Source organism: Hyla sarda, chromosome 10 (genome assembly GCF_029499605.1).
Source record: "Hyla sarda isolate aHylSar1 chromosome 10, aHylSar1.hap1, whole genome shotgun sequence".
Taxonomy (NCBI): Eukaryota; Metazoa; Chordata; class Amphibia; order Anura; family Hylidae; genus Hyla; species Hyla sarda.
Genome location: NC_079198.1, coordinates 11644158 through 11658398, shown reverse-complemented (window position 1 = coordinate 11658398; position 14241 = coordinate 11644158).

Genomic DNA, 14241 nt, shown 5'->3' with positions numbered 1-14241 from the left:
CCCCGTGGCCCTAGCGCCGAAGTGCTCACGGCGGCGGCCGCCAGGCGGAAGCTCCGCTCGCAGAATCCATCCGCGAGAATTCCAACGTGTGAACGCACCCTAATAGTGATTGAAGGGGTACTCCAGTGGAAAACTTTTTTTTTTTTTTAAGTCAATTGGTGACAGAAAGTTAAACAGATTTGTAAATTACTTTTATTAGAAAATCTTAATCCTTCCAGTTCTTATTAGCTGCTGAATACTACAGAGGAATTTTTTTCTTTTTGGAACACAGTGCTCTCTGCTGACATCAAGAGCACTACGGTTTGTCATTATGGTTCCCGTATACGGCTGGGAGGAGGGGTGGGCGGGGCTTAATCGCGGCGCCCGCACTCAGCCGTATTCGGGAACCGTAGTTAATGTATGTCTATGAGCCGACCGGAGTGAACCGCAGCTTCCGGTCGGCTGCTTTTTTGGCCGTATGCGGTTTCCCGACCGCAGGCAAAAACGTGGTCGACCACGTTTTTGCCTGCGGTCGGGAAACCGCATACGGACGAAAAAGCAGCCGACCGGAAGCTGCGGTTCACTCCGGTCGGCTCATAGACATACATTAACTACGGTTCCCTATACGGCTGAATGCAGGCGCGGCAATTAAGCCCCGCCCACCCCTCCTCCCAGCCGTATACGGGAACCGTAATTACAAACCGTAGTGTGAACCCAGCCTTAGCCAGACTGTACCAGTAGAGCGCCGATTCCACTGTACAATGCTATGCATTAGGCTTAGCTCTGTACAGTGAATTCAATCTAATGGTTATATATATTGGTCCCCTATGGGTCCGTTAATAAAAAATAAAAAAAATAATAATAATAAAAAAATATATAAATAAATATACCATTAAAGTGTGAAAAAAAACTACAAAAAAAAAAATGAAAGAACCGCTAGCAATATCTACAACTTTTTACATTTTTTTTATTTTTTATTTTTTTTTTTGAAAAAACTATAGTATTTTTTTACAGCTGCAAATATGACTAAAAATACACTGTGTGAACATGGCCTATAGGTGCCTAATACTAGCTAATATATGCAAAGACAAAAAGAAACAGACGGGGGAAGGCGCTGCCTTGTGCCGTTACCGTCAGGGTTGCCGATTTTCCCACGTACCTTGTGATGTTGGGCTCAGAGCTCAACATCTAAAGTAGCATAGAACATGCAGTGCGGGGCTGCCTCCGGACCGGGGTCCACTTGTGGAGGGTGGCTGAAGGATGCTTGAGATTCCGCTGGCGGTTGCCGAACGGGGAAGAAAAGTCCAGGTGATTTTCGGGCGCACACCGGAATTTCAGAGGACCGAGGATGCCGTGGATTCGATTTTAATTATTTTATTTACATAGACGACGCCTAGGCAGATCCTTCCTAAGCATGTCCATTACTGCCTGGCAGTACTTGACCGCTCTCGAAACGCGTTGTCTATGTGAATAAAAGAGTTATAATGTAATCCACCGCATCCTCGTATTCACAGTACTATGTGGAGCGAAGATTCCAGCAAATATTCATGGTTAGTTCTTTGCCACTTTGAATCTTTACAATTCTATTCCTGCAATAATGTCACGGACCACTAGGTGGCGGTATCATAGCCAAAATCTCGCAATGTTTCTTTCTAACAAAACGTATATCTATGAAAATATCATCCATCACCACCTAGATGGCTGAGCAGAGGTGTACGTATGTATCTCGGTGTTCCCAAATCAGGATGGCTCCAGCTGTTGCAAAACTACAACTTCCAGCATGCCCGGACAGCCAACGGCTGTCCGGGCATGCGGGGAGTTGTAGTTTTTGCAACGCCTAGGGGCTTTCTGATTGGCAAACACTGACATAGGTGGGGATTTGTTATGGGGAAAATAAATATTGGGGATTTGTTACAAAAATTAGTTTCTATTCTAACTATAGTCTATATTCTAGCCACTGGAGAACGCTGCCAAGCAGGATTTGTCCTTTAAATTGGCACTCTCATTAAAACTAATTTTAGCTATTACACTTATGGTAAAAAAAAAAAAATCTTTCTAATATACTTTGTTTAAAAAAAAAAATAAAAAAAGACGTTTTCTATGTTTTATTTGTATTTAAAAAAAACTACCACAAGGTGTCTCCCTACCTGTCCAGAGCACATTTCTCCCCCATCTCTTGCACAGACTTTGGACTCCTGCTGACCTGGCAGAAGTTCAAAATCATAAAATGCAGTCTGGAGTGCTGAGGGGGAGGGGTGGTGTGTGCAGCCTTAGCCAATCATAGCTCATCTCACACTGGACTGCTCTGGGCTGTGTGTAGCAGAGTGAGGGAGGAAGTTCTCCCCTGTATGGCTTCAGATGATGTCACACCTGCTGGGGAACGCCCCTTCCCAGTCTGTGAACCTGACTGAGACTGAGCAGAAAATACAGAGAAATATCAAGGTAGAAAACTAAAAAATAATAAAAATAAAGGCAGGGGGTGGTTTATCATGATGGGGGAAGGGAACTGCGAGGATTATTTAATGTATAAAATTTATGAGAGGTACTCTTTAACTATCTCTTGTGTGAACCTAAAGGGGAGACAAATAGTAGACTCAAAGCTTTGTTACTTAAAAAAATAAAATGCAATTCTCAATATGAACACCAGGTGGCAGTAGGATAATAGCAAACCGATTAACATGAATTCATGCAGGTGCAGACTGGGAAGGTGGTTGTGCATAGGATTTGGGAATCAGTGGGGGGGTCGTATAGACGAGACCCCAGGAGCTATTAAACATTTATGTCTTATACTGTGTCTGAGTTTATAGGAGCTTTTTTGGCGGGAGAAAGAGGGGATCTGGTGATGGACAATGTATAGGGATACTATGGATATCACTGTAATAGGGAAACTTTTAGTTTGGGCAGTTATGGGGGCACTGAAGCAATGGTTGGCTCATTGATTATTATTAACAATTCGAATTAAGCAATGGGGTCTTCTGTCTTCAATGCCAATAGTGTGGGCACATGGATCTGGGGGCACCTACTATTACTCACAATGTTATGGAGATGCCGGCTATTTTTAGCAATGTTATGAGGGTACTGACTATGGTGACAGTCTTATGGGGCTTCTATAACACTAAAATGTTACATTATATGGGCACTGTCATTAAAGGGGTACTACGGTGGAATTTTTTTTTTTTAAATGAACTGGTGCCAGAAAGTTAAACAGATTTGTAAATTACTTCTATTTAAAAATCTTAACCCTTCCAGTACTTATTAGCTGCTGTATAATACAGAGGAAGTTCTTTTCTTTTTGAATTTCCTTTCTGTCTGATCACAGTGCTCTCTGCTGACACCTCTGTCCATGTCAGGAACTGTCCAGAGTAGAAGCAAATCCCCATAGCAAAACCTAACCTGCTCTGGACAGTTCCTGATATGGACAGAGGTGGCAGCAGAGAGCACTGTGGTTAGACAGAAAATAATTTGAAAAAGAAAAGAACTTCCTGTGGAGCATACAGCAGCTGATATGTACTGGAAGGATTAAGATTTTTAAAAAGAAGAAATTTACAAATCTGTTTAACTTTCTGGCACCAGATAAATTTAAAAACAATGTTTTCCACCGGAGTACCCCTTTAACACTGTTTTGAGAGCTATCAGCAGCCAGGGACCTGCCTGTAATGGCGGACATCCACGATCACGCGGATGTCCGCCATTAACCCCTCAGATGCCGTGATCAATACAGATCATGGCATCTGCAGCAGTGCGGTACCTTGAATGGATGATCGGATCGCCCGCAGCGCTGCCGCGGCGATCCGATCATCCAGAATGGTGGCCGGAGGTCCCCCCACCTTGCTCCGGCCGTCTCCCGGGGTCTTCTGCTCTGATCTGAGATCAAGCAGACAGAGCAGAAGATCACCGATAATACTGATCAGTGCTGCGTCCTATACATAGCACTGAACAGAATTATCAATCAAATGATTGCTATGAATAGTCCCCTATGGGATAAAAAATGTATAAAAAGTAAAATCTAAGCAAAAGTGGTACTGATAAAAACTACAGACCATGGCACAAAAAATGAGCCCTCATATCGCCCCATATACGGAAAAATGAAAAAGTTATAGGTGGTCAAATTAGGGCAATTTCAAACATGCTAATTTTGTTAAAATGGTTTGAGATTTTTTTTAAGCAATACAATTATATAAAAGAATATAATAATGGGTATCATTTTAATCATATTGACCCACAGAATAAAGAACACATGTCATTTTTACTGGAAAGTGTACAGCGTGAAAACAAAACCTTCCAAAATTTTTCTTTTCAATTTCCCCACATAAATAATATTTGTTTGGTTGCGCCGTACATTTTATGGTAAAATATGTGATGTCATTACAAAGTACAATTGGTGACACAAAAAACAAGCCCTCATATGGGTCTGAGGATGGAAATATAAGAGAGTTATGATTTTTAGAAGGCGAGGAGGAAAAAACGAAAAGGCAAAAATAAAATTGGTCTGGTCCTTAAAGGGTCACTCTCATTAAAACTAATTTTAGCTATTGAACTCCTTATGGTAAATAAAAAATATTTCTAATATACTTTGTTTAAAAAAAATGACGTTTTCTATGTTTTATTTGTGCTTAAAAAAGCTCAAGAGCACATTTCCCCCCATCTTATACACAGAATTAGGACCGAAGCCCAAACATAGGAAGTGCAGCCTGGAGTGCTGAGGGGGGGGGGTGTCCAACCAACAGCAGAAGCAATGATTGGATGAGGCTGGACACACCCCCCCCTCAGCACTCCAGGCTGCACTTCCTGTGTTTGGGCTTCGATCCTAAGTCTGTGTATAAGATGGGAGAAAATGTGCTCTTGAGCTTTTTTAAGCACAAATAAAACATAGAAAACTTCATATTTTTTAAACAAAGTATATTAGAAATATTTTTTATTTACCATAAGGAGTGCAATAGACAAAATTTTGTTTTAATGAGAGTAACCATTTAAGGCCAAAATGGGCTTGGTCATTAAAAAATTACGCAATTTTTGTTTTTTCCTGATCGCTTTTTTTAGCCGATACTTTTTTATTCTTCCTTCTACAGAACCTCACGAGGGTTTCAATGTTTTTTCCAGGATCAATAGTATTTTGTAATTTTGCTGTTTAACGTAAAGTGAATGTGACGCGTTATCTTATCTTGGTTCTTAAGGTACAAATAACAACTATACACAATAAATAGAGCGAATAATATAATTCTCATCTACATGTGAGACACAGTGAGGAAAATGATCTGTGAATAGCAGTACAGCCCCCTCCCGTAGACACTGATGGAGGGGGCGAGACATCGTGACTACAGGCGCCCCAAACCGCCATTCTAAACGCTGAGGTGTCAAAGGAACTCCCAGTATGTTGGACTATATAGTATATAGTATAGGTCAGTGTTTCCTAACCAAAGGTGCCTCCAGCTGTTGCAAAACTACAACTCCCAGTATGTTGGACTATATAGTAGTATATAGTATAGGTCAGTGTTTCCTAACCAAAGGTGCCTCCAGCTGTTGCAAAACTACAACTCCCAGTATGTTGGACTATATAGTAGTATATAGTATAGGTCAGTGTTTCCTAACCAAAGGTGCCTCCAGCTGTTGCAAAACTACAACTCCCAGCATGTTGGACTTTATAGTAGTATATAGTATAGGTCAGTGTTTACCAACCAGGGGTGCCTCCAGCTGTTGCAAAACTACAACTCCCAGCATGTTGGACTATATAGTAGTATATAGTATAGGTCAGTGTTTTCCAACCAGGGGTGCCTCCAGCTGTTGCAAAACTACAACTCCCAGCATGTTGGACTTTATAGTAGTATATAGTAGAGGTCAGTGTTTACCAACCAGGGGTGCCTCCAGCTGTTGCAAAACTACAACTCCCAGCATGTTGGACTATATAGTAGTATATAGTATAGGTCAGTGTTTTCCAACCAGGGGTGCCTCCAGCTGTTGCAAAACTACAACTCCCAGCATGTTGGACTATATAGTAGTATACAGTATAGGTCAGTGTTTTCCAACCAGGGGTGCCTCCAGCTGTTGCAAAACTACAACTCCCAGCATGTTGGAATATATAGTATATAGTATAGGTCAGGGTTTCCCAACCAAAGGTGCCTCCAGCTGTTGCAATACTACAACTCCCAGCATGTTGGACTATATAGTAGTATATAGTATAGGTCAGGGTTTCCCAACCAAAGGTGCCTCCAGCTGCTGCAAAACTACAACTCCCAGCATGTTGGATTATGTAGTAGTATATAGTATAGGTCAATGTTTCCCAACCAGGGGTGCCTCCAGCTGTTGCAAAACTACAACTCCAAGCATGTTGGACTATATAGTAGTATATAGTATAGGTCAATGTTTTCCAACCAGGGGTGCCTCCAGCTGTTGCAAAACTACAACTCCCAGCATGCTCGGAAAGCCGTTGGCTGTCCGGGCATGCTGGAAGTTGTAGTTTTGCATCAGCTGGAAGCACACTAGTAAAAACACTAACGGCAAAGTAAAAACCAGACCCTTCATGTGGCGCCGTGTACTCTAGAAGTAAGCACAATGTCCTGTCCCTGATCACACATTAGATCTTACAGGTGATTGTATTACCCGCTCTATCGGTAATAATAGTCCATCTATCTGATCTGCGTCCTAATACCAGGGATTAAGGAGACAAGGGAATGAGGAGCGGGTACAAGCGGCGCCAGGACGCCTGATATTGGGAGCCCTAAGCTCTGAGAGTGATCTGTCCAATTGGAATAGATGTGCATTAGATAAACGTGTTCCCCTAATCCTAGATCCAGTTACCTGTCTCCTCTATATTCAGCCCAACTAGAATGGAGATGTCTTACTGCTATATAAGAGAGACAATGATTATGCATGTGTATATAGTGTACTGTATGTGCATGTGTATATGTGTACTCTGTGTGTGCTTGTGTATATAGTGTACTGTATGTGCATGCATATATAGTGTACTGTGTGTGCATGTGTATATAGTGTACTGTATGTACATGTGTATATAGTGTACTGTGTTTGCATGTGTATATAGTGTACTGTGTGTGCATGTGTATATGTGTACTGTATATGAGTGTGTGTAGTGTACTGTATGTGCATGTGTATATAGTGTACTGTGTGTGCATGTGTATATAGTGTGCTGCGTGTGCATGTGTATATAGTGTACTGTATGTACATGTGTATATAGTGTACTGTGTGTGCATGTGTATATAGTGTACTGTGTGTGCATGTGTATATGTGTACTGTATATGAGTGTGTGTAGTGTACTGTATGTGCATGTGTATATAGTGTACTGTGTGTGCATGTGTATATAGTGTGCTGCGTGTGCATGTGTATATAGTGTACTGTATGTACATGTGTATATAGTGTACTGTGTGTGCATGTGTATATAGTGTACTGTGTGTGCATGTGTATATGTGTACTGTATATGAGTGTGTGTAGTGTACTGTATGTGCATGTGTATATAGTGTACTGTGTGTGCATGTGTATATAGTGTGCTGCGTGTGCATGTGTATATAGTGTACTGTATGTGCATGTGTATATAGTGTACTGTGTGTGCATGTGTATATAGTGTGCTGCGTGTGCATGTGTATATAGTGTACTGTATGTACATGTGTATATAGTGTACTGTGTGTGCATGTGTATATAGTGTACTGTGTGTGCATGTGTATGTAGTGTACTGTATGTGCATGTGTATATAGTGTACTGTGTGTGCATGTGTATATAGTGTGCTGCGTGTGCATGTGTATATAGTGTACTGTATGTACATGTGTATATAGTGTACTGTGTGTGCATGTGTATATAGTGTACTGTGTGTGCATGTGTATATAGTGTACTGTATGTGCATGTGTATATAGTGTACTGTGTGTGCATGTGTATATAGTGTACTGCGTGTGCATGTGTATATAGTGTGCTGCGTGTGCATGTGTATATAGTGTACTGTATGTACATGTGTATATAGTGTACTGTGTTTGCATGTGTATATAGTGTACTGTGTGTGCATGTGTATATGTGTACTGTATATGAGTGTGTGTAGTGTACTGTATGTACATGTGTATATAGTGTACTGTGTGTGCATGTGTATATAGTGTGCTGCGTGTGCATGTGTATATAGTGTACTGTGTGTGCATGTGTATATAGTGTACTGTGTGTGCATGTGTATATAGTGTACTGTGTGTGCATGTGTATATAGTGTACTGTGTGTGCATGTGTATATAGTGTACTGTGTGTGCATGTGTATATGTGTACTGTATATGAGTGTGTGTAGTGTACTGTATGTGCATGTGTATATAGTGTACTGTGTGTGCATGTGTATAGAGGTATATGTGTACTGTATGTGCATGTGTATATAGGTGTGTGTGTGTAAAATGTATGTATATGTATATATGTCATGTGTGTATATAGGTATATATGCACAGTATGTGCATGTGTATATAGTGATGTGTGCACAGTATATGGATGTGTGAGTTTATAACATGTGTATATAGGTGTGTGTGTGTAAAATGTATATATATATATCTATCTATCATGTGTGTATATAGGTATATATGCACAGTATGTGCATGTGTATATAGTGATGTGTGCACAGTATATGGATGTGTGAGTTTATAACATGTGTATATAGGGATATGTGCACTGTATATGCATGTACAGTATGTATATAACATGTGTGTATATAGGACTATATATATTATGTGTATATACAGTAGTTATTTGTGTAACTTGTATGTATATACTGTAGGTATATGTTTCACATGTGTGCATGTATGTTTGTGTGTATGATTATGTGTGTACTATATTTGTGTATATTAGGATGCAATGAAAAATAATAGGCATTACAGTGGAGGCAAAGTATTGGGGTGGTTGTGTTGTCCCTGTGCCTTATTGGGGTATACAGACATCATAAAGGGGACCACCATAAGCAAAAGCTAATTTTACCGCCCTCTTGACGCCTCCCATTGACACGCCCCACCTTACTACTGGGGTGACACACTGTAACAAACCTCCTCCTCATGTAATCACCTTACTACTGGGGTGACACACTGTAACAAACCTCCTCCGCATGTAATCACCTTACTACTGGGGTGACACACTGTAACAAGCCTCCTCCTCATGTAATCTCCTTACTACTGGGGTGACACACTGAAACAAACCTCCTTTGCATGTAATCTCCTTACTACTGGGGTGACACACTGTAACAAACCTCCTTTTCATGTAATCACCTTACTACTGGGGTGACAGACTGTAACAAACCCCCTCCTCATGTAATCTTTTTACTACTGGGGTGACACACTGTAACAAACCTCCTCCTCGTGTAATCTTCTTACTAATGGGGTGACACACTGTAACACACCTCCTTCTCATGTAATCTCCTTACTACTGGGGTGACACACTGTAACAAACCTCCTCCTCATGTAATCACCTTACTACTGGGGTGACACACTGTAACAAACCTCCTCCTCATGTAATCACCTTACTACTGGGGTGACACACTGTAACAAACCTCCTCATATAATCTCCTTACTACTGGGGTGACACACTGTAACAAACCCCCTCCTCATGTAATCTCCTTACTACTGGGGTGGCACACTGTAACAAACCTCCTCCTCATGTAATCTCCTTACTACTGGGGTGACACACTGTAACAAACCCCCTCCTCATGTAATCTTCTTACTACTGGGGTGACACACTGTAACAAATCTCCTCCTCATGTAATCACCTTACTACTGGGTGACACACTGTAAGAAACCTCCTCCTCATGTAATCACCTTACTATTGGGGTGACACACTGTAACAAACCCCCTCCTCATGTAATCACCTTACTACTGGGGTGACACACTGTAACAAACCTCCTCCTCATGTAATCTCCTTACTACTGGGGTGACACACTGTAACAAACCCCCTCCTCATGTAATCACCTTACTACTAGGGTGACACACTGTAACAAACCTCCTCCTGGAGCAATAACTCTCTTGTGGAGGGCAAAATGCCGCCCCCATCATGAGGGCGCTCTAGGCGGCTGCTTAATTTGCCTAAAGGTGAAGCCGGCCCTAAAGGGGACTCCAACTTGTGATTCCCATCTATGAGCCAGGACAGAGAGTCACATTGTACAAGCTCCTTCCATTCTGGCAGCCTCCAATTATTAGATTTTTTTTTTGCCCAGACAGCTAACTATATATATCTTTGTGCTGCTGTATTCTCCTGTCTATGTATATTCAGCCCAGCAGCGTGCACCTGTATGCCAGGTCCATGCAGTAGTTCTGGTACTAGTAGTGCTGGCCAACTTATCCTTGTTTGTGTTATACATACGGGGGAGTGGCTACCTCCATGTTGGCTCCTGCGCCCCACCCACCTCTATTAGGTGTGTATAAGGTGCGGATGTCTCAGACCTTGCAATGCCTGTTAAACTGATTACACAGAGGCATATTCACAGTGAAGGGTCCGTCCCAATGAGGTCACCTTACCGTGGTGGGATGGTCCAAACTATTTGGCAGCCAAATTGTTAACTAAGTACCTCACTTTTTCATTTTTTGCATTATAGCAATATAGCATTTCATGTTTTATCTGTATCTTTGCACTAGCAGTGTGCTGCTGTATTCTCCTGTTTATAATATATATATATATATATATATATATATATATATATATATATTTGTATATATACTATGCAGGTATACTATACTATAGGGAGGTGCCTCCTCCCTGTGCCAGTCACTACACTGGTTACCAATTCAGTCCAGAATACAGTACAAAATCCTCAGTCTCACACACAAAGCCCTCCACAATGCTGCACCTCCCTACATCTCCTCTCTCATCTCCGTCTACCATCCTACACGTTCTCTCCGATCTGCTAATAATTTCAAACTAAAATCTTCTATAATCCGAACTTCTCACTCCCGTCTCCAAGACTTCACTCGTGCTGCACCGGTTCTCTGGAATGCTATCCCTCAATCCCTCAGACTCAACAACAACATCATCCATAGTTTCAAGCGTGGCCTAAAAACACATCTCTTCAGACAGGCCTATAACAGTCTCTAATTGGCCTCAACATATCCCCAACATATCCCCAACATATCCTCAACATATCCCCAACATATCCTCAACATATCCCCAACATATCCCCAACATATTCCCAACATATCCCCAACATATCCCCAACATATCCCCAACATATCCCCAACATATCCTCAACATATCCCCAACATATCCCCAACATATCCCCAACATATCCCCAACATATCCCCAACATATCCCCAACATATCCTCAACATATCCCCAACATATCCTCAACATATCCCCAACATATCCCCAACATATCCTCAACATATCCCCAACATATCCCCAACATATCCCCAACATATCCCCAACATATCCCCAACATATCCTCAACATATCCTCAACATATCCCCAACATATCCCCAACATATCCCCAACATATCCTCAATATATCCCCAACATATCCCCAACATATCCCCAACATATCCCCAACATATCCCCAACATATCCCCAACATATCCTCAACATATCCCCAACATATCCTCAACATATCCCCAACATATCCCCAACATATCCTCAACATATCCCCAACATATCCCCAACATATCCCCAACATATCCCCAACATATCCCCAACATATCCTCAACATATCCTCAACATATCCCCAACATATCCCCAACATATCCCCAACATATCCTCAATATATCCCCACACCTCTTGTTTGAATAGTTATTGTGTAATATTATGTCTGATACTTATCTTTGTTTGTTCCCCATAATTGTAAGCGCTGCGGAATCTGTAGGCGCTATATAAATAAAGTATTATTATTATGCATACGGCATCACCAGCTATAAATACAACCCTGTATATAGCTCTGAACTGGTTATTTCCAATGGTCATTTGCTATGAATTTTTTAATCTGTCCAGAAGGTGGCGTAGTCGTATGGTCATTTTTGTCCTGCAAAGTTATGCCAACTTTTTACATACCTGATTCTAACATCCAGTGGGACTAACTCTTCCTTCTGGGTGATACTAGATGCTCTCTAAGTATTGGATGTATCTTCATATCAATACCAAACTATCAAAGACCAGAGAATGAATTTAGAAAGACAAAAATCACTTTATTGAAAACTAGTTATAAAAACACATAAAATACATATAAAGAATGGCAAAAAAAATGGTGGCACAAGAAAAAGATGGGAGGACAAGAGGAGCTGTATATCCAGAAGACATGCAGATTAAATCAGGCATACATATGGGATACAATTAAATTAAGCCAGGTATAAGGGATAATTAGCCACATGGGGAACTCCAAAAATACATATAAATGTATTATAAATATAAATGCATATAAATATAAATGTACATATAAATGCACAGGTACACCATAAAAGCATAAAGGATAAGCTGAAAGAGCAATGGACATGCACCTAGTCTGGATACCTCTCACCTCCACCCCACTTGGGTCTCCTAATTGTCCTGGAAACTGTATGTCATATAATGCAAGCAATGATTGGCTAACCTGGGGTCATGTGATCTTACTGCTAGTGGCAAAGTATGCTGGGCTACCCTGGTGTGCTCTCAGTGTCCCAGTACTTCCTCCATTAATTCAGGTGCCAAAACGCCATGTTTTACTCATCCCTTCTGCTAATATTAGTGCTGATGCCAGACTTGCCCGAGCAGATCCTGGCCAAGTTGGAAAGTTCTGTGAACCGATTTAACCCTAAAGTTCTGAACGAGACCAGGTTTGCCAGGCTCGGCTCGCTCATCTCTATCTATTATCATAGAGTTGACTGCAGGGAGGGGATGGAGAGGACTGTGCAGCTGTAAAACATATTGTGAAGTTCTCTGTTGCCTAAGATCAGGGAATTTGTATGGCAATGGACATTTCTAGAGTAGGTACAGCTTCAGAACATGCCGGCGCTAGGACCGCTTGGAAAAGCGCCGTCTTATAGATAGCAACGCATTTCCGTGCGGACAGCGGAGTTTGAATTTCCATGCCAGATGTTTCCGGTGCGGAAACTCATCATGTGAACAGTGCAGCAGAATCCCATGGAAATCAATGGGACTCTGCTGCTACGGAATCTACGCAATGGAATTCCGCAAGGAAATTCCGTCATGTGAAGATATAGATGCAAACCTGGACAAGTTTCCTGTATATGTTAGCAGATTTATTTGGGACATATCCAGCAAACAGACAACGCTAATGTAGTGTGAGCATAGCCAGCGAGTGCATGTACTTGACTATTCTATACCATTGAATTTCTCTGTTTACCTCTATGTGACTTTATAGAAATGTAGCTGCCTTGAATTTCTCATTTCACCGTTCTGTGTTCCATAGAAAACCAAACACAATGAATCGCGCCACTAGACAAACACTCGCCGGGAAAATAACCTTTACATTCCCGGTGCTGCGTTTCTTTTCTGTGACTCTTTCCACAAATCCGAATAACAAATAAGGAGCGGCATGAGCATGAATTACTTCAATTAATACGGAGTTAATACATGCAAATAAAAAGATCAGACGTCAGAAAAAGTCATGGAAGACGTTTCCTGACTTGTTTGTTTATCTGCAGGTTATCTAAACGGCAGAATAATAAGAAAACAAAGTAACAAACATATCGCCTAATGAACAACATAAAGCCTAAAGCAGGTCTGAAAGACATCCATCACCCAACACATACTGTACGTAATGACTCCATTGTAGAATAGGGGAGGGCGGACCGTGAAATTATCCATCACCGCAGAATAAGTCATAATTGAGATATAACATTATCTAATGAGCCTCAGACACCGGCTGATATTGTGTAATGTCTGACTATGCTTGGCGTCAGCTGAGAGAAGTCATTGGCTTAGGTTCAGACTGAAGTAATAACCTGTAATATGGTAATATTTACTGATACAGATGAGAAAACTTCAATTCATGTTTAAAGAGTCCACACATCAAAACAACGTAAGTGCCTCCAAGTGCAAGTATATAACTACTATAATACTGACCCATTTATAAAAGAATATAACTACTATAATACTGCTCCTATGTACAAGAATATAACTACTATAATACTGCTCCTATATACAAGAATATATCTACTATAATACTGCCTCCTATATACAAGAATATAACTACTATAATACTGCTCCTATGTACAAGAATATAACTACTATAATACTGTCTCCTATAAACAAGAATATAACTACTATAATACTGCCACCTATATACAAGAATATAACTACTATAATACTGCCTCCTTTATACAAGAATAT